This window comes from Coptis chinensis, chromosome 2, assembly GCF_015680905.1.
Source record: "Coptis chinensis isolate HL-2020 chromosome 2, ASM1568090v1, whole genome shotgun sequence".
Classification (NCBI taxonomy): Eukaryota; Viridiplantae; Streptophyta; class Magnoliopsida; order Ranunculales; family Ranunculaceae; genus Coptis; species Coptis chinensis.
Window position 1 is genome coordinate 69,237,763 of NC_141457.1, and position 19,347 is coordinate 69,257,109.

Genomic DNA, 19,347 nt, shown 5'->3' on the forward strand with positions numbered 1-19,347 from the left:
AATATGAGTTTCCATACTTGCCTTTTTTAAGCTTTTGTATTCCCTTTTGATTTGATTTTGGAGGAAATTCTAACTTTGATTTTTCTTTTGATTTTTGGAAACATATTTCTATTTTTCTTTTTCTTTTCTTCTGAAGCAGGTAACTTATTTTGATTTGTTTCTCTTTATTTTTCCATACTTCATCCTATTTCCCATACTCATCATCTAGGTGGGATTATTTATTTGTGGTTAATAGATGGGTAATGAATTTTCGGTGAAATAGAAAGGGTTAATGAAAGGTTCAGTGGGGCGACTAGCGCTAAATTTTTTTACAGGTGTGAAATTTTAGCTATATCGATCCAAAGAAGGCCTAAATTCTCGCATAGGATTCGGGTAGTGATCAAGTAAGTAGATGTGTGAACTTCTCTATTCGGAAAAACTACTCCTCTGTGTCATTACTCACATATCACACATTTTGAAGCTTTTTGGTTAGATTTTTTTTTTGCTAAGGGTAATTGTATTAATAAAAAAGATTTTCGAAGTACAAAGAATAGATAAGATTAATAGTAAATCACTATCTCAAAGCTCAGTTTACAAATCTATAGTACGTGGTGTTCATATCCTCAATTCTATGCACGAATGTAGGCCTACCATCCTACCACTTCTTCTCTCCCTTTGCCAAGTAAGCTGCTTCTTTGGAGCAAATGTCCGCACCAAAATTAACCTCACACCAAGTGTTAGTCACAATGATCCAGTCCGCTAACCCTTTCACTTTGTCCCAAGCTGCACGAATTTGCCAATGTACCTGATCATTCTAAAAAGATTTCACTACCGCAGTAGAGTGGGATTCCACCCAGATAAGTTTCCATCCCAGTTCCACCACTCTTGAGATGCCCTCCACTATCGCGAAACTCTCCGCTATAAAGTTTGTGGCAATACCCAGGCCTCCTATATATGCGCTAATAACCTTGTCGGTACTGTCTCGGAGAAGCATGCCCTAACCTGAAATTTCAGGATTTCCTCATGAACAACCATCAGCATTTCCTTTTATCATGGTACTGGGAGGTGCCACCCAATAGCATTCAAGGATGCGTGGAGCCCTCCTTAGCTTGACCGGTAACTTCCAGGCCTTCAGAACTTCCAAGTCTCTGGTGAAGTTATTCATGTGTTTCTTTGATCGGTCATATGCTCTTTTAACCGCTCCTCAAACTTGAAACATGACGGAACTTATACTCAACTTCTTGCGGCCATATAAGACCCCATTTATATTTCTCCAAACAACGACCAAACATGTGATTGCGGCTGCCTTCCACAGATCCTGTAGGAGAGGGCTTTCATTTCGGCATTTTATGAACATTTCCTCCCTATTGGCAATCTTCGAATGATAATGCATGTTCTTTGCTATGACCTCCCAGCACCTTTGTGCAAACCCTCATTCAAATAAAATGTGAGCTTGAGTTTCCTCAGCCACCATACAGATGCAGTAACAAGATGCCAATTGGAATTTCCTCCCCCTTAGTTTCTCATCTGTATGCATGGCACCATGAAGAATTTTCCAGCCTATCCCAAGCATCATTGGCAACACCTCAGCTGACTAGAGAAACTTGGTCCACAGCGGCCCATTGGCCCTCTCTCTTATTGCTTCATATGCCGATCTTACTGAGAACAAGCCATTAGTAGATTGATGCCAAACTTTTCTGTCTTCTTTGTGCTAATCCGGGAGCTGCCGCTGGCTTAAATCCACCCCAAGATTGATAAGAATTTGTTTCAGGGAGTCAGGAAACTTCCATTGATTCCCCTTAATGCAAGCATTGAAGGGTGCTTTGAGTTTCTGCAGAAGCCTTTTGTCTTGGATATAGTTTTCAATGATCACCTCACCTATCCAGTTGTCCCTCCATAAGCTTATATTCTCCCCTTTTCCGATGATCCACCCTTGATGCGTATCCATCTCTTTGAGGGCCCATTGTAAACAGGTCCACACTGTAAATCTCTTGTGGCTTGACCAACCCCCTGATTTGTTCCTATATTTTCCATTCATGAACTCTGACCAATCCGAAGTGTCGTTCAGTAAACTCCAAGCAAGTTTCATGAGCATAGATAGATTTATATCTCTGAGCTTACGGAGACCAAGTCCACCCTCTTCCTCTGGCTGACAAACCTTTTGCCATTTTACTGTGATGAATTTCCTCTCTACTGGACTGCCACTCCAAATGAAATTTATGATAATGCCCTCGCATTCTTTAATCACCGACACTATCCATTTATAAATAGCCATGTTATGCACCGATATGCTATTGAGAACCTGCTTTGCCAGAGCCATTCGACCCTTGAAGGATAGCATCTTTCCCGCCCAACTGGCTTCCCTTTTCCTAATCTTGTCGACTATAGGAGCTAGCATTGCTCTTGTAACCCTACCCACAGTTAAGGGAACACCCAAATATCTTTCTGGAAGAAACCCCTCTTTTATGCCCATGATATACTTGATGTCCTGCTTCCTTCTATATGTCATTGAACTCGAGAAAATCTGGCATTTTTCTTTGCTTATGAGTTGCCCCGAAGCCAGCTGATTGGAATCTAGAAGCTCCATGAGATTAATAAGCTGCCTCCTTCTTGCATTGCAGAAGATGAATATATCGTCAGTGAACATAAGATGTGTAGGGCTGGAGTAGTTGCTCTGCATCACCATTCTTTGAATTTTCTTATTCACACAAAGCCATTCCATACCCTTACTCAGACAATCCTCTGCGAAGGCAAATAGTATCGAAGAAAGAGGGTCTCCTTGCCTGAGCCCTCTATCCGCTGTGAAACATCCAATAGGCCCTCCATTAAAGAGAATATAAATGGTACTATTTGTTACAGCTCCCTGTATCCACCCTATCAGTTTCCCATCAAAACCCATTCTCTACATAACTACCTAAAGAAAGCTCCAATCCAGAGTATCAAAGGCCTGTGAAATATCCAGCTTGATGCCTATATTACCACCTCTTCTCTTGACATTCAGCTCATTGATGAGCTTTTTTTTTGTTAAAGGTAATTGATTAATAATAAAGAATAAGGATTACATGATATCAAAGGTAGCAGAAAAGAGTAAACAAAAAGATACAAGCCTCCACTAGAAAAGAAGATCTAGTGAACAAAATGATAATAAGTCGTATGATGGTTCTCCAGATGAATCATGAATGAGGGTTGAGAAATCCACCATATACTGTCTCCCTGTGTTAACGCAGCTCCCTGTCTGGCACAGCTATCCGCTCCCAGATTAGTCTCTCGCCAAGATGGAGTGAGGTTAATCCATGCCGCTTTATCTTTCAAAGATTTCCAGGTTTCTTTGACTCTCCAATATGTTGTGTTGTTCTGGAAAGCCTGGACAACTGAAGAAGAATCACATTCTACCCAAATATAGCGCCAACCCAAATCAATCGCCTGTTTAATGGCCTGTATAATAGCCATTGTTTCCGCCATGTAGTTAGTGGATATACCCATCCCACCAGCAGCCGCTCCCAAAAAATCTCCTCTGTAGTTTCTGAAGATATATCCCCAGCCAACCCCACTGCTTGAGAGGAATTCCGATTGGCAATGAACCCATATTGTTCTTTTGTGACGATCCTCTGAGCGAGAATATTTAGCCTTGAAGCCAAGATTTTTGTAATGACTTCGAAACCAAAGTTTGCCAAACATATCAGTCTGAATCTGTCCAGTTTATTCGCACCATTTTCTTTTGGGATCATTACCAAGAAGTTTGCATTAAAGCTATACAGAATGCGACTTCTGATGAAAAAGTATTGTACTGCTCTGACCATGTCCAACCCCACTATATCCCATAATGTCTGAAAAAAATGGCCAGAGAAACCATCCGACCCAGGGAAGCTATCTGGATTCAAATTAAATACCGCCTTCTTTATTTCCCCCCTAGGGAGGGCAACTGAGTCAAGCTCTCATTATCCTCTTCTATTACAGACCTTGGCATAAACTTGATAAGATCATCATCAGTTGGCAACTCGACCCTTTTTAGTTTCTTAGAAAACTGCTGCACCATGAAATCTCCAATCTCCTTTTGATCAGTGAGAATCACTCCCTCTTTGTTTTTGAGTTCAGAGATGTATGATTTGTTTCTGTTCATATCATCTAAGGCATGGAAGAACTTCGTACTTTTATCCAGATCATTGTCCCATTTTACCTTGGACTTCTGCCTCCAAAAAGATTTTTCTTGCTCCAGTAAGCCCTCGACTTTGTTCTCTTAATTAATCAAATCATTGGCCAAAGCATCAGTGAAATTCCTCTCCAACTCTTTTTGCATAATCTCCAGAACGTCAGATTCCTCTCTCACTTTTGTGCCCAGGTTCCCAAAGATATTTCAGTTCCAACGCTTCAAATCACCTTTCAGACATTTGAGCTTTTGTGTAAGCATGAAAACTAAATGACCTTCTATGGGCTCAGACCAACTCTGAAGCACCAGGTTCTTTAAACTTGGATCGGTGGTCAACATCTTGAAAATTTTGAAGGGTACATTCCTGGTGGGCCTTGGAATTGTAATTGTCTAACCAACAAGGGGTGAATGATCAGAACACAATTTACTCAGAGCCCTGTACCTCCAGCCTGGGTGCAAAAGGTTCCATTCATTATTTACAAATGCTCTGTCCAGCTTCCTCACTACCTTGTCTACTCCCATCTGTTTATTCCACCAGGTGAATTCGAACCTGGAGTGAGGCGCCTCCATCAGCTGATTTGAGCTTACCATGTCTCTGAAGTCCGACATTGCCACAGATAGGGGAGTTCTTCCTCCTTCCTTTTCTGTTGGGCTAAGATAAGTATTGAAGTCGCCTATAATGAACCATGCTCTAGACTGAGAGTTTAATTTGCTCAACTCCGCCCATAGTTGTCTTTATCTCACATACACTGAGCTTGAATGAATGATAGTAATCAACCCATTCGGAGACTCTACCGTGATGTGTTGGCTCGATTGACTGTGTAGAGTTGGAGCTAACAAGTCATTCTTCCAGAGCAGCCAGAGATTAGGCACCATGTTATCATTAGAGTTGTGAACAATTTGGGTGTAAAGCCCCAACGAACGGAGATAAGATGTAGAAAAACTAGAAGGATCAATCTTAGGCTCAGCTATACCAATGATATCTGGCTCCCATTTTTTCACAAGCTTTGCCAGCCTAGATTTCGTTTCATCATTCGAGATACCTCGAACATTCCAAAATATGCACCTCATTAGGAAAAGAGATAAGTTTATTATCAAATATGGCAAGCCTCAATTCTTATTTGCTGATTTTACCCTAGACTAAAGCCTTGTCTTGGGTGGAGAACCATTTTGCAACTTCCATTGAGGCATATAGCCTATTTTCTTTGCTGGGTTGTCCCCCTTGTCAGGTGGTAAATGTTCCTCTGCCATATCCGCCCTGTTCTTTGATGAGAAACCCCAATCTTTATTAAACCCTGAGTTCTCCGCATGCTGCGTACCCCCAATTCTTGACTATGGAGGAGTACTCATTACTGCATTGTTTCTCTCTGTTGCATCTTGTTGTGAGCTAATATTATTTAAGTTTTCCTGATCCCCATATGAAGTACCCTGATGAACCACCATATGTAGAACCATATCGGCCTCCACATTTATAATTTGTCTCTACTGCTCTGCCGGTGCTGATGGAGTGGTGTGATTACCACTCATATCATGAATCACCATAGCCAATGTAGTCGAGGAGTCCTCCTTATCGACATCCACAGTATCATTAACCACTTGCGGCTCTGTATCATCAAAGAAAACCTCTTTGGTAGCCCCTTCCACCTCTTCACTGATTGTGTTCAAGGTCTCGAAACTATTTTTTACCACAGGTTCATTAGCCGTTCCTGAGGTACTACCTTCCTTAACTTTCTAGACCTCTGAGCTTGTTTCCCCATGTTCCCGCCTGTGCCTGTGTCCCCTTTTCCTCTTGGGATGATTGACGTCTGTGGGAGGAGGAGGAGTCTAGTCTGTGACCACAGTCTTCCCACCTTCACTCATGGCCCTCTTGAACTTCTTACATTCCGTTACGAGAGGCCCGACAATTTTGCAGTGATTGCACATTTTAGGCAACTTCCCCACTTCCACTGTTTGCCAGAAGTTATAGTGAGGCATTTTAACATATATCTGGTCTGGTAAAGGCTTCGACAGGTCGACATCCACCAGAATGCTTGTGTAATACCCATATTCTTTGCACATCATTTTCTCATCTATTTGCATTGGGTAACCAACCCCTCGTGCAATAGAGAGCAGAGTTTCTGGCACCCAGAATTCTTGTCCAAGTCCCGGCAGACGAATCCAAACCAAGGCATGTGATTGTCACTGCAAATCTGGGTTGAAATTGGGACTCCATTGACTTAGGCAGAGAGGAACCTCGTCAAAGTTCCAGGCCCCCTGAGCCCAAACTCTATTCATGTCCTTAGCATTAGAGAAACGAAGGAAGAGAAAGCCCTTCCCAATTGGCGTGATAAGCCACTCCCCAGTTGGATGCCATTTTTCCTTTACTAGTCGTCTGACCTTCTCAAGCGGCATCTTCACCAAATTAATTCGACCGATGAGACAATGTTTCCAGTACTCCAATCCTTTTTCATAGGTGGAGGGGGAGATAGTGACGGAGGGGTAGTCTCCCATCTATTTTGGAGGTGGAAGTTCATTCATCACCACCTGAAGCAGAGAGCTTTGCTTCGTTGCTTCTGCATAGCTCCTGGTTGGTACTGTGTTATCAGCAACACTCCTATTGCCCACCACCCCCGAGGGAGTTGGGTTCTCAATCTCATAAAGGTTCATCCTTGACAAACATTTTCGAAACACTCATTGTAATTCAATGAGGGACTTTACCCGAAAAAAGAGAGCATGAGGATAAGAAGCCAAAATGTCTAACCTTTTTAAAACTCTCACTGTTCACAGTGAAGGATTTGACCCAAAAAGGCAGGAAGAAAAGAGATCTTCAGAACTCCCACTGTTGAGCAGTGCAGGATTTTACCCAAAATGGAAAGGAAAAAGGATTGAGAAGATAGAGAAGAGTCTCCTATCTTTAATATTAACTAAAAGCGGGAAAAGCAAGGAGTACTGGATCCTAAACGCAACTTATGTAATATCACACCCAGTCGCCCCAAAAAGAGTCCCCATTGCACCCCTTCCTAATAATAAATCACTATGTCTTTTGGTTAGATTCTCAAAGGATATGGAAAATAAGTTGTCTAACCATGGGTCCCAGAAACTTACTGCTATGTACATTTAATGATAGTCAGTGTATGAATGTTCATGAAAAGATTTAAAAACTATTGCATATGTATTAACTTAAGTTTCTAAGAACAAATCCTAATTCTAATGCTAGGGTGAGATTTCTAGATATTTTTCATCACTGAAAAGGAAACAAAACTTTGTCACTAAATACACTTATTTAGACAAAAATTAAAACTATATACAACCTATAAATGTTTAATTTTTGCAAAAGGTTCTAACCACCCCCAAACAGTAAGACGTTGTGTCCTCAAATTGTCAAGAGGAAGAAAGAATATACCTGATAGGCTTGACCAACAATAAAGCTGATATCTTCAACAGAAAATTATGCTGACACCACATATAGTATACAACATAACAAGGAAAAGGACACTGTTAAGTTATTTATTTTTCACATCAAAAAGTAAAACAAAAAATATATACATCAACTTACATTGTCCTAATTATGAATTAGAGGTATGTCCATTCTAGCCTCATCTCTATCGAAGTGCCATTCTTTGGCATCACGCCAGTTTATCATTGTCTGCCAAACTTCGCTCCACTTTCTCTTCTTAGAAGTGTCCAAATGAGCTATCATGTCTTTGTCTTTGGGGAAGCAACAAACGTACCTCAAGTACCTTGAAGAACGCCAACGCCAGACCCGAAATCTCAAAGAACAAATTATCCTGTTCGTCGGACACATAGAATCTACTCGTACCCAGTCATGAAAAGTGGCCGAAAACTGTGGGAAGAATGTCCTCATTATCCGGCATGCGGTAACTGGCAAAGTGATATAATGGTCTCGAAAAAAACGAGTCCTTTTCAGGTTCTCAATTACGAGGTTCGTGATGTCGAAGGCGGTATGTTGCTAAGCGAGAGCATGGAAAGTCTTCCAAGTTGATTCGGAGGTGGTGGAAAAATGCCAATCCCCCATGATGTTCAGAAGGGTAAATAACATGGCAGTCCGGCCATCGTCTAGGTTCGTCACGTTCAATGACTTGGGTGAGGCCATCGCCATAGAGGCCGGCAAAATCTTTCCAAAAGTAGTGATTAAAGGTGGTTTGTATGATGTATTGAATGGGGTTGGCTGATTATAGGGAAGGTCCAAAGTCATAGCAACTGTTGGCTCATAAAAGAGATGTCTGGTGTTACCAATACGGATTACAAATCCGTTCAAAAAGAACCCACGTGCAGCATTAAATGTAGGTGTATCCTCCATATGGTCATAAAAATAAGTTGCTAAACCTGGAGAGTATGTCTACTCAGGGTGCAGAATGAAGGAGGTCCACCCAACTTGGGTGATAAGGTCTTTGAAAAGATGTCCATATGTAGGAGAATTCAACAAAGCATGGAAAGATTGTTCAGGAATAATCTTTGGAGGTGCCATTGCAGAAGACGTGTGATGAAAGATACCACATGTAGACAAAGATAAACCAAAAATAAGAATACGATGGAAATGACTAAGTAAAAACAAATGACATTTATTACAATAGGAAAATTGCACAATACTAAACACTAAAAAGAAAATGACAAAGAACATAAATTTGCAAAATTTAATTTGGGTCATGGCCCAAGTAACAGCGAGGATTCTTAGGTGAGAGAAATCCATTTATAAGATTCTCGATGAAGTCAATCCGTGCAACAGCCCGTTGCAACAGGGCGCTTTGTGTCTGGTAAATCTCGGCTTGGTTCTCCATTATGAGAGTGTGATTTTCCAAGAACTAGTTGTGGTTGTGCAAGAATTGTGCTTGTTCCTCGTCTTGTATTGTCCGCAGGTCATGAAATTCAAGAAGACTAGTGATGATGATGTTTTGACGTGTGTACAATGTCATAAGTCCTTGGTGAATTAAATGAAGGGCTTCCATAGGATTAAGTACGTCGTGTATTGCATTTTCAGTGAAGATGTTGACAACTGAACAAGCTTCGCCAGTTTCTGCACCGGCATGGTTCTTTGCAACGTAGGGAGTCCAAAAACCGTTCATACAGATGGAGTGAATGGTGAGAATGTTCGATGTTCTAAGATAGGTATTAGGAGCAGTAATAGGAAAACCCCAACGCACCACGATAAGTGTCACAATGGTTAGCAAAGGAGCTAACTTTTTCCTGGCATGTGCAATCGTGTTGCGGAGAAATTGAATTATGCAAAAATCATTATTTTTAGTCTGTAGTACCCAAAGTAGATGGAGGAGGGGTTTTGTTATTTCAGAAGTCTTAGATGTGCCGAGCACATTATAAGCTAGCCATTGGATCACAGATAATTGGTTTCTTTGCAAAAATCGCTGATAAACAATGCGGTTTTTCCGGTTGTATTCGCCATAAAGGATAGTTGCAAACATCAGATGCCTTATATTGTTGAATGGTGAATCCTGAAGGTGTACCCTAGGGTTTGTTATGGGAATTTGAAGGACCTCGGAGATGATTTCCGGAGTCAATTTGCGCTCTCATCCGTTTACACGGGCAAAGAATTGCCCGTTTTGGAAATAACCATGTTTATAGAAATGCAGAACAAATTCTCTGGAATAAACTACCTCCTTATGATGTAATAGAGGGAACCATCCTCGATGTAAAATTTCAGTATCAAAATATGGGTGAAATAGACCGCTCTGAAAATTTTCCATAAAGTTTTGCTCGGGCACGAAAATCCGAGTGAGGGCCATTAAAGATGGAAGGAATGGAGTGGTGAAGGTAATTTAGTGAAAAAGGGAAGACTGGATTTGAGAGGTGTCTAGCCTAGCTATAAATAGGCACCAATCCGCAAGTTAAGAAAATACGGATCGAGGTGTCACAAGGTAGTTAGATCAAGTGTATCTTCTAAAATAATTATATCGAGGTGCTTGCCCAAAAGATCGTTTAAAATAAAATCCCTGAGATTGTGAATCAAACGTGGGAAAAGATAGAATATACGAGAGAAGGTTTCACAGGATAGTTTGACTAACTTGTATATTCCTAAAACAAGGTGCAAAAGTGGATGTAGTGTGGATGGGAAAGAATAGAGCATATGACTACAAGGAGTGGCGTCCTCTTCATTTTTTTTTTTTTTAAAAAAAGTTTTTTTAAAGTAAGAAGAACAAGGAATACGTAAATGTAATCTCACAATAAGTTGTAATAACGTACCGGGATGTGAAAACACACCATAATGGCAACGGGAAAACAAAATACAAATATATATAGGCATATAGGACTATATGCCACATTAACAACATTATGATAATAAAACTAACGAGCATGAAGATTTGAGTAGCATATTCAATTTGCTGCTGCCCGAACTTTTCTAGCGCATCCATGAAGCTTGAAATATGGTAAAATCTTAAAAAAAAACGTGATTAGAATTAAAGAAAAAAATGTAGAGGGAAGAAGATGAAAGTCTGAATGTGAAGGATGTGGTGAATTTTCTATTTATAGAAAGAAAATAGAGCCGTTTTCTAACCGTTTTGGTCACTGTTTTAAAACCATTTTCTGACTGTTTTGCAAATCATTAGTGGACGGTAAAGCTCGCCGTTAAGTGTGATGTCATATATATATATATATATATATACGGTTTGTCTAGAGTGCTACTCTAATCTCACACTTCTCCTCAGCCGTCCGATCCACCTCAAGATCTGATGATCTAACACTCTAAATTTCAACCAATCAAGTGGGGGTAAAAACATCTTTTACGTCTCATCTTCTCAAAAAAAGAAAAAAAAACAGATCTACAAAAAAAAGAGGGATCGACTAATTTGAGGGAACCTTCTTTTTCCAATTTTAACGAGCATGAGAAAGATCAGTTTCTGTTCTTAGATGCAGGTTCAACTAATCAGAACGAAAAGACACTATTGAATCACGAGTTCAGCAATTCAGACCTTTACATGTAAACCAAAGTCCAAATGGGATAGTTCCAACAAAACAACCAACCTTGCTTTGCTTTTGGAGCATCGTTACATCTCAATTACACCAGCAGCAAGCCAGAGAAGGGACAGGTATCATTTGGCAATTCAACTACCAATTGCATCAATTCAAATTTAAACTTCTTTTGACTGTCTTTGTGGATAGAATTGATAGATATGTAATTACTATAGTGCACTTTTGGTTATGGTGCTTGCCTATTGGAACGTTTTAATTGACACTTGGATTATTATACCATAAAAACTTGAATTTTAATTTAATTTAGGTTGCTATGATTATAGTTATGATTGATACCCTCGTTTAAAGGCGGCGACAATTTCGGTGAACTCTGTCAGAGTTCGGTGAAGTAGCATATTCGGTAAACTCTGTCAGAGTTTTAACTAGCATATTCGGTGAACTCTGTCAGAGTTTTGAACTTTGTCAGAGTTCAGTGAACTAGCATATTCGGTGAACTCTGTCAGAGTTTTGAACTCTGTCAGAGTTCGGTGAACTCTGTCAGAGTTTTGAACTCTTTCAGAGTTCGGTGAAGTAGCATATTCGGTGAACTTTATCAGAGTTTTGAACTCTGTCAGAGTTCGGTGAAGTAGCATATTCGGTGAACTCTATCAGAGTTTTGAACTCTGTCAATGTTTTGAACTCTGTCAAAGTTCGGTGAAGTAGCATATTCGGTGAACCCTGTCAGAGTTCGGTGAACTCTATCAGAGTTTTGAACTCTGTCAGAGTTCGGTGAAGTAGCATATTTGGTGAACTCTTTCAGAGTTTTGAATTCTATCAGAGTTCGGTGAACTCTGTCAGAGTTCGGTGAATTAGCATATTCGATGAACTCTGTTAGAGTTCGGTGAACTCTATCAGAGTTTTGAACTCTGTCAGAGTTTTGATGTTTAAGTTATTTACAATGTTTATGTACATTGGGATTTTTTTTGTTTTAAGTTATTTATATTTTTTAATTTTTCGATTTATAGAAATGGAGACAGAGACATCAATCAATATCGAAGAAGACGTGAAGTTGGGTCTTTCGCCTACTAAAGCCCCGTTCAAGGCACGCAAACATTAGTCGCTCCTTTTATAGGAATGACATTTACAAGTGTTGAAGAGGCAAAGAGTTATTACAAAGAGTATGGTCAACAAGAGGGATTTGAGACTCGCGGTTGGACGACTTCAAGCAACAAAATCAAGTGGATTTGGTTAGTGGTTGTTCTTGGTTTGTTCACGTGAAGGGGTTAACAAAGAGATGAAGTCCGATCAAGAAATACATCAACTATCCGATTGTGATTGCCAAGCTAGAATTCAGATTAAGAAAAGAATGCATGAAGAGATATATGAGGGGCGTTGGTCATAATGACCATAGTCACGGTCTGGTGACCCCATCGAAGAGAATTTGCATGAAAACTAACAAACATATGCCTAAAGCAAAGTGCTTGGTGAGATATTTAGTGATAACGGTTTATCTGTTGGGAAAGTGGCATCTCTTTTCCATGGAGAGGAAGTTGGGTTTACACGAAAGATTGTTGGAACCATTATTATGGTTTGACCGAAAAGATGCCTAAAGAAGGTGATGCAACCTGCGGCCGCAATATTTTATCTGTAAGAGTGCCGAGGATCCCCGGTTCTACTATTTATTGATTTAGATGAAAATGGGATCGCGGTGAACTTTTTTCTCGGGTTCATGGGAGGTCTCGATACCAAGATGACTATTTAGGGGGATGTTGTGTCTTTTGATACCACATATCGTACCAATGCATATTCCATGCCTTTTGCCCCTTTTACTGGAGTCAACCATCATTATCAGTCGATTCAGTTTGGTTATGCATTGTTGCTTGATGAGACAGAAGATACATTCATATGGCTATTTAAGGCCTGGCTTGTAGCCATGGGTGGTCGTGCACCAACTGCAATCATCACTGACCAGGATAGAGCGATGACTGCAGCCATTGCCAAAGTGTTTCCTAGTACTCGTCATCGTTACTGTCTTTGGCATATTATATAGAAATTCCAAGAGAAGATGTCATTTGCCAAATTTGAGACATTGGTAACTGAGTTGAAGAACACTATTTTTTTTTCGTATAGGATTGTTGATTTTGAGAGAAGATGGTGTACAATCATTGAGAAGTATGAGTTGTCTGAAAATCCTTGGTTGACAGAGATATATTCAATGCGGGAGAAATGGGTTCCTTGTTATCTCAGTGGCACCTTTTTTGTTGGTATGCACACGACTGGTCGAAGTGAATCGATGAATGCTCATTATGACCAGTTTGTCAATTCGACAACTACGCTTATGCAGTTTGTACATGGTAATGAGAAGTCTTTGGCTTTGCTTGTTAGGAAAGAAAGAGATTCTAATTACCGCACCGAGCATAGTTCACGGATTGTGCCTAACGATACTTTCTTCCTTATGCATGCCGCGAAGGTCTATACGATCTCAATATTCAATAAATTTAAAGAGCAACTAGAAAAGGCAAAGATGGAGTACAAAATTGATGGGGAACAGATTGAGGTATGGAACCGAAGCTACATGGTGAAATGGAGAGACCTTTGAAGAATTCGTTGGAGAGTGAGTTTCGATAGAGGAACCTTAGAGGGAGATCATGAATGCAAGTACTTGGGTTTATGGGTTTGCTTTGTGGTCATATCTTAAAGGTTTTATGCACTACGAGATTGAAGAGATTCCAAACCATTTTAGATTGACGCGGTGGATGCAAAAGGCTAGCACTTATAGAGCGGAGTTTGATATTGGATTTGTGGTCGGGAATGTCTCAAATGAACCTTTGAGAGTGGCTCATTCTATCAAGGTTGCTTCTCAAGTGGCTTACGATGCGTCGCATACTTTTGAGGGTTATTTATATTTTATTGAAAAGATTGGTGAAATGGCTATTGAAAAGATTGGTGAAATGGCTATTGAAATTTCAAAGTTTAATGAGACTTCCTACGAAGGAGACGCAGAAGTTGTAGAGCCTCCAGTTGCAGAGCCTTCGATACCTTCGGTTAATACATCACAGGTTTTTTTTATTTGAATGTTTAATTTGATATAAATTTAGTGTTTAATTTGATATAAATATTTATTTTAATTCGGTCTTTATTTCAGCTATTGATTTTGAATCCCAACATTTCTCAAACAAAAGGGAGGGGGAAGAAGAAAGCGGATAGATGGAAATCCCCCAAAGAGATAGCCCTAAACAATTCAGGAAGAAAGTGTCACAGATGTGGACAGATTGCTAACCATGACTCGAGAAATTGTCCGGAGAAAAATAATACGTAATCTGTCGATTGTAAGTATAGCTTTATTCAAAACTCTTTGATTCATTTTTTCACTAGTTCTAATGATATTTTATCTGCGCGTCGAATATTTGATTCTATATTGGTCCCAGATGTTGTGTCATGGACTTCATTGATGTCTGGACTTGTTAAGAGTGGTTTAGATATGGCAGCCTTGTTAGAGTTTATCAAGTGTTGTTAAGTAGAACTGTGTCGAGGGTTGTGGTCTATTGCATCATTATGTCCATTGGATAGTATCTAATGTTGCATTCTAGGCTCTAGATAGGAAACAACATAATGATAGACCGGTGCTTTTTTTGATAACTTCTTTCTCCCTTTTTATTTTCAAAGTTCAATATTGCTGGTTTAGGTTACTTTTGGGGAGTTTAATTAGACTGAGTTCTAATCTCATTGATGTTGTAGAAAAGAGAAGTATGGCTCAAGGAGAAATGGAGAATCTGGAGGCAAAGCTTTGCTTTAGGTAAAAATACTGCCTACTCATCCGCTCGTTTCCACCCCTCGACTTTGCATCGGTCGATCTTGATCTTTTCATCATTCTCTCGGTTATGTTTCGATCGCTACAGTTCCACAAGATGCTACTGATATCATCACTGCCACCTCGACTATGCACCATTCAAGAAAGTCGTCAAAATTGAGTTATTAGCTACAACGGGAGAAATTGTCGCGGAAAGAGCGAGAGAAGAAGCGTATGTTGAAAGAAGGTGGAGAAGTTGAAGAGAGCTGAAACTTGGAGTGAAAGGCTTGAACAAGCCAAAGCTAGGTGCGCAGGCTATACTTGTTGCTAATTCATTCGATGTGCTTAAATGTTGTAATACGAACAATAATATTTGGGATTGCATAAAGCATTTTGATGTGCTTATTATAAATGTTCTTGTTGTTACACAATGCGCCCACTTGCAATTTTGTTCGTAAGTTGATATGATGCATTGATGCGCATACTATACCACCAAATTATAATGGCAACGCTTTGTCAACAACAAATTTACCTCAACTCATATGATCATCAATCAACATCAACAAAATTTAGCTCAACTGATAAATTGCCAAAACACGAAACTTCTGTTTTTTTGCCTCTTGACCGGTGTGGCCAAGGGGCAAAAAAACAGACACGTCATTTTTTTATCCAAGTTCAAATCCAAACGATATGGCCACACCGTTTGGACTTAGTCCTAAACGGCATGGCCACACCGTTTGGGACTAAGTCCAAACGGTGTGGCCGTATCGTTTGGATTTGAACTTGGATCAAAAAAATGACGTGTCTGTTTGGACTTAGTCCCAAACAGATCTTTTGTGTTTTGGCAAAAACATTGCGTACTGCATTAGATTTTTGTGTTTTGGCAAATAATATTGGGATTTTTGTTGATAACATTGGGATTTTTGTGTTCTGCATTAGATTATTAATATAGATACTTCGCTGTGACAAATTAAAATGCGCAAGTTGTCGGAGAGCACAAGAAGAGCCATTGAATGGATATAAACTGAGATCTAAGCAAAGCAAGGCGGGCAGCCCGGTAAGTAGTATAACTGTTTACTCCACTGACAGACGTCCTATTAAATTCAATGCCTGCTAATAGCAGAAACATAACCAAAGGCCATTCTTTGGCATGCCGTTTTACTAGATCTTGCACCAAAAAACCCTAGGATCTTAGGTGAACATCAAAAGAATGACAAGTCCAAAGCAAGATCACTATCATTTCATATTTCAACAATGTGACACCATGTGAAATACATTGTCTGAATTATTGAACATAAAGCTAAGTTGCTACATATCAACAACTTGCACTTACAAAAGAGTCCTAACATAACATTTTTTGACTACAAAGAGATTTCCAATCTAACTTTCTGACTTTAGTTGTATATCTAACTCTTTGTTCTTTATCTCCTTCCTGCAAAACAAAAAAATTGAATAAATAGGTCAGTCAAGCAAAGTTAAATCAAACTGCTTTATTAAGGTCTGACAGAAAAACTAACCTCTCCACTTGCTTCCTCATGTTCACCATCTTCCTCCACCACCATTTGCCTAATTACCCCCCAATAAAAACGCATGAATCAATATAAATACTACCACATATGCATGTCAAATCCAACACCAAATCTAGAAACCTCATTGATTGGAAAACTCTTGAACTTAAGTCATGATCAACTCTCAAAAGAACGAAGAAAGACAAATGCCAATAAACACTCCCTGCACCGCATCATCTCAAACAAGAAGTATACAACTCTGTAGCACTCCCCGCATCATCTCAACTAACACAAACTGAAAAGTAAAGCAAAACCCACCAAAAAACAAACACAAATTCCAACTAAAATGATCTCCTAACTCTTTCTTTAGCTCCAAGACACATAGTACACTTACAACTCTCAGTCTGCTAAAGAATCAAAGTTAAGAAAGAAAGAATCTTGGAATCAATACCCCTCATTTCGGTCGACAATAACTCAGAAGATCGCGGTGCATAATGCATGAGCATTTTTATCTACCGGACAAAAACAAAACCACCCTCACTTCCCACTTCCCCACTTAAAACTCTAAAAAAAACAATACAAGAACTGATAAACACTATTGAGAACTGATAAACACTATTGAGAACTGATAAACCATTGAGAACTGACAAACAAACCATTTCCATTTCCAACACTCATCCCAACACAAGATAAAAGGAGGTAAACTAACCAAACTAACCACTAAACCCTAAACTAACCAAACTCAACATACCTAAATCCTATGCTCCTTCACGATATCGTCCGCCAATGAACTTGCATCGGGTCAAATTGTATGCCTCCATGAACTCGTTCTGTGCATCGTCTGGAATCGCAGTCCCACCCAATTGCAGGCCTTGATTGAGCAAGCGAGAAATTTCATCGATGACGGAGTGCTGCCAAAATTAAAATGAAAAACTACATTAGTATATACATTTACATTTATAAAATACCAAAACAAAACAAAACAAAAATTAACGTTGTAAGATATTAACTCACCGATTATGATATGGAAGACTCGTAGGGGAGTAGTGACTAAGATGATCGGGGTTTATCATTCAAATATGACTATTGTTTTCGTACCAACTCATGTATCTACTAACACACTCCTATGGATAAGAAGGAATGGGTCCTCGTTGTTCAAGTTGAATCAAGTGATTCGCCATTTACTCGATAGGAAGACGCAATATTAAATTAAACATCATACCAAGGCCCGTAAGTAGTTAAGCGTCGAGGTCTCGGTTTGGGGATCCGAGGGTACAAACTGCATATGACCTAACCGACGACAACCCTCGAAACATTGTAATCGCTTTCGACATTATCAAGAAAGCATATAAATCCCTCGAAAAATGCTATTTCATCCACCAGCCGTGTAGCTCGGACTTCAACATAGGGATACCATTCAACCTGTCAAATAGCATATGATCGAGGAAATTAATCATTAACCACATACTAATAATATCAATTAATAAATAAAACTATTTACATACAAAAATGCTTTACATCAAGATAAGTCATATTATCAAAGGTGGCTCGGGTATGCTTCAATGCAATTTTTGTTGTGCTAGCATAAAAGATCGATAATAATCGAGTACCTATGAGCACGGGACATGCTCAACTGATAGTCCTCATTTGGGTATGGCCTCAACACCGGGAAGTACTCATAAATCCATGCCTACATTAATATAGACACCCAGTTAATATTGTAATAGATAGATAAAATTGACATTGAAAAGAAAAACAAAAAAACTAATACCTGTAGGAGAGTGAAATAGCCTGAAACACCCTTCACCTTGGCACTTGTGGCAGTCCCAAGACCCCTGTACAAGTAAGCTAGTAAGGCTGTGTACCCCACGCGTAGTCTCTGATCTCGGCAAATTTTGAAAGCAGTCTCAGATAACAAACAGGAACTGCAGTTCCAGACATGTCGGTGAAGGCGGTACATCCAAAGAAAAATAACAGATAAGCTCTCACAAAGAAATCGCACCTCTTTTTGGGTTGGCCTTCTTCTTCACAACAACCCCATTTTCATCACGTAAATCTTCATCCGTTACCTTCCCAAAGAAACCTGCTTCATCAAGAAATCCATCCCAACTTTGGAAGTGAACTTATTGGATTTCATCTCCGTGATCTATCTTATCCATGGGTATGCCAAGATCTTTGTGGAGGAGTCTTTTTGTTCCGTTCAAGGTCAAATCGGTGTCCCGATCCAACTGCTTTGCCTCGATCGAACTCCTAAGAGTTGGGAAACATCGTCCAACGTGATTGTCATCTTGCCCCACGGCATATGAAACGTGTTGGTCTCGGATGCCACCTCTCCACAAACGCAGAGACCAACATAGGATCCTCGATGCGTATACACCTAAGACCCGAGCACATAAGCCCGGTCCTTTGAAGCTCCGTGAAAAGTAGAACGGTCGAGCGGTCTCGATGATATCCCATTGTACCAACTTGTTTAGGTGCCCATGGCACTTCAACACCCTCGCTCGCCTAAAACAACAAAAACTTAGTATTAATGTATGCACAAGTTTCATAATACAAAATTTAAATACTAATAGACACTATATGATAATATTACCTGCCCCTCCCAAACATCGTGGAGCCGCGTTACTTTGCATAGTCATACAACGGATGTGACACACAAGGGCCACCTCCATAAACACCTCTCTTGAACTCCAAGTCATTGTTAGACTTTCTCACAATATTCACTGGAGGTACAGGTACATGGACTTCCTCGTTATCCTCGTCATCCTCCTCCTCCTCCTCCGCGTCCTTTTCCTCCTCGTCAGTCTCCTCTTCTGCATCATCAACACCCTCTTCTTTACTATCAGCATGACTTAGAACTACACTCTTCCCATGATCCATATTTACGTCATCATCATCTACATCTAAATCTAAATCTAAATCTAAATCTACATCTACATCTACATCTACATCACTCAGAACTGTCCCCTTTCTTCTCTTTTGATTTCCTAACTCTACACCACTTACAGCATTACTGGGAT

At 39.8% G+C, this 19,347-nt stretch overlaps 2 long non-coding RNA genes across 2 annotated transcripts; one reads left to right on the forward strand and one right to left on the reverse strand.

Moving 5' to 3' along the window:
- The first annotated feature begins 13,965 nt into the window (after positions 1-13,965).
- Positions 13,966-14,844, forward strand: LOC147517437 (uncharacterized). The gene is made up of 3 exons (XR_015213875.1): positions 13,966-14,088; positions 14,175-14,358; positions 14,768-14,844. It is a non-coding gene; the product is annotated as an uncharacterized LOC147517437 (long non-coding RNA).
- A 1,191-nt stretch (positions 14,845-16,035) lies between these two features.
- Positions 16,036-16,386, reverse strand: LOC147517438 (uncharacterized). Its single transcript, XR_015213876.1, has 2 exons — positions 16,337-16,386; positions 16,036-16,251 (listed from the first exon to the last, which is right to left on the reverse strand). It is a non-coding gene; the product is annotated as an uncharacterized LOC147517438 (long non-coding RNA).
- Between the last annotated feature and the right edge of the window lie 2,961 nt (positions 16,387-19,347).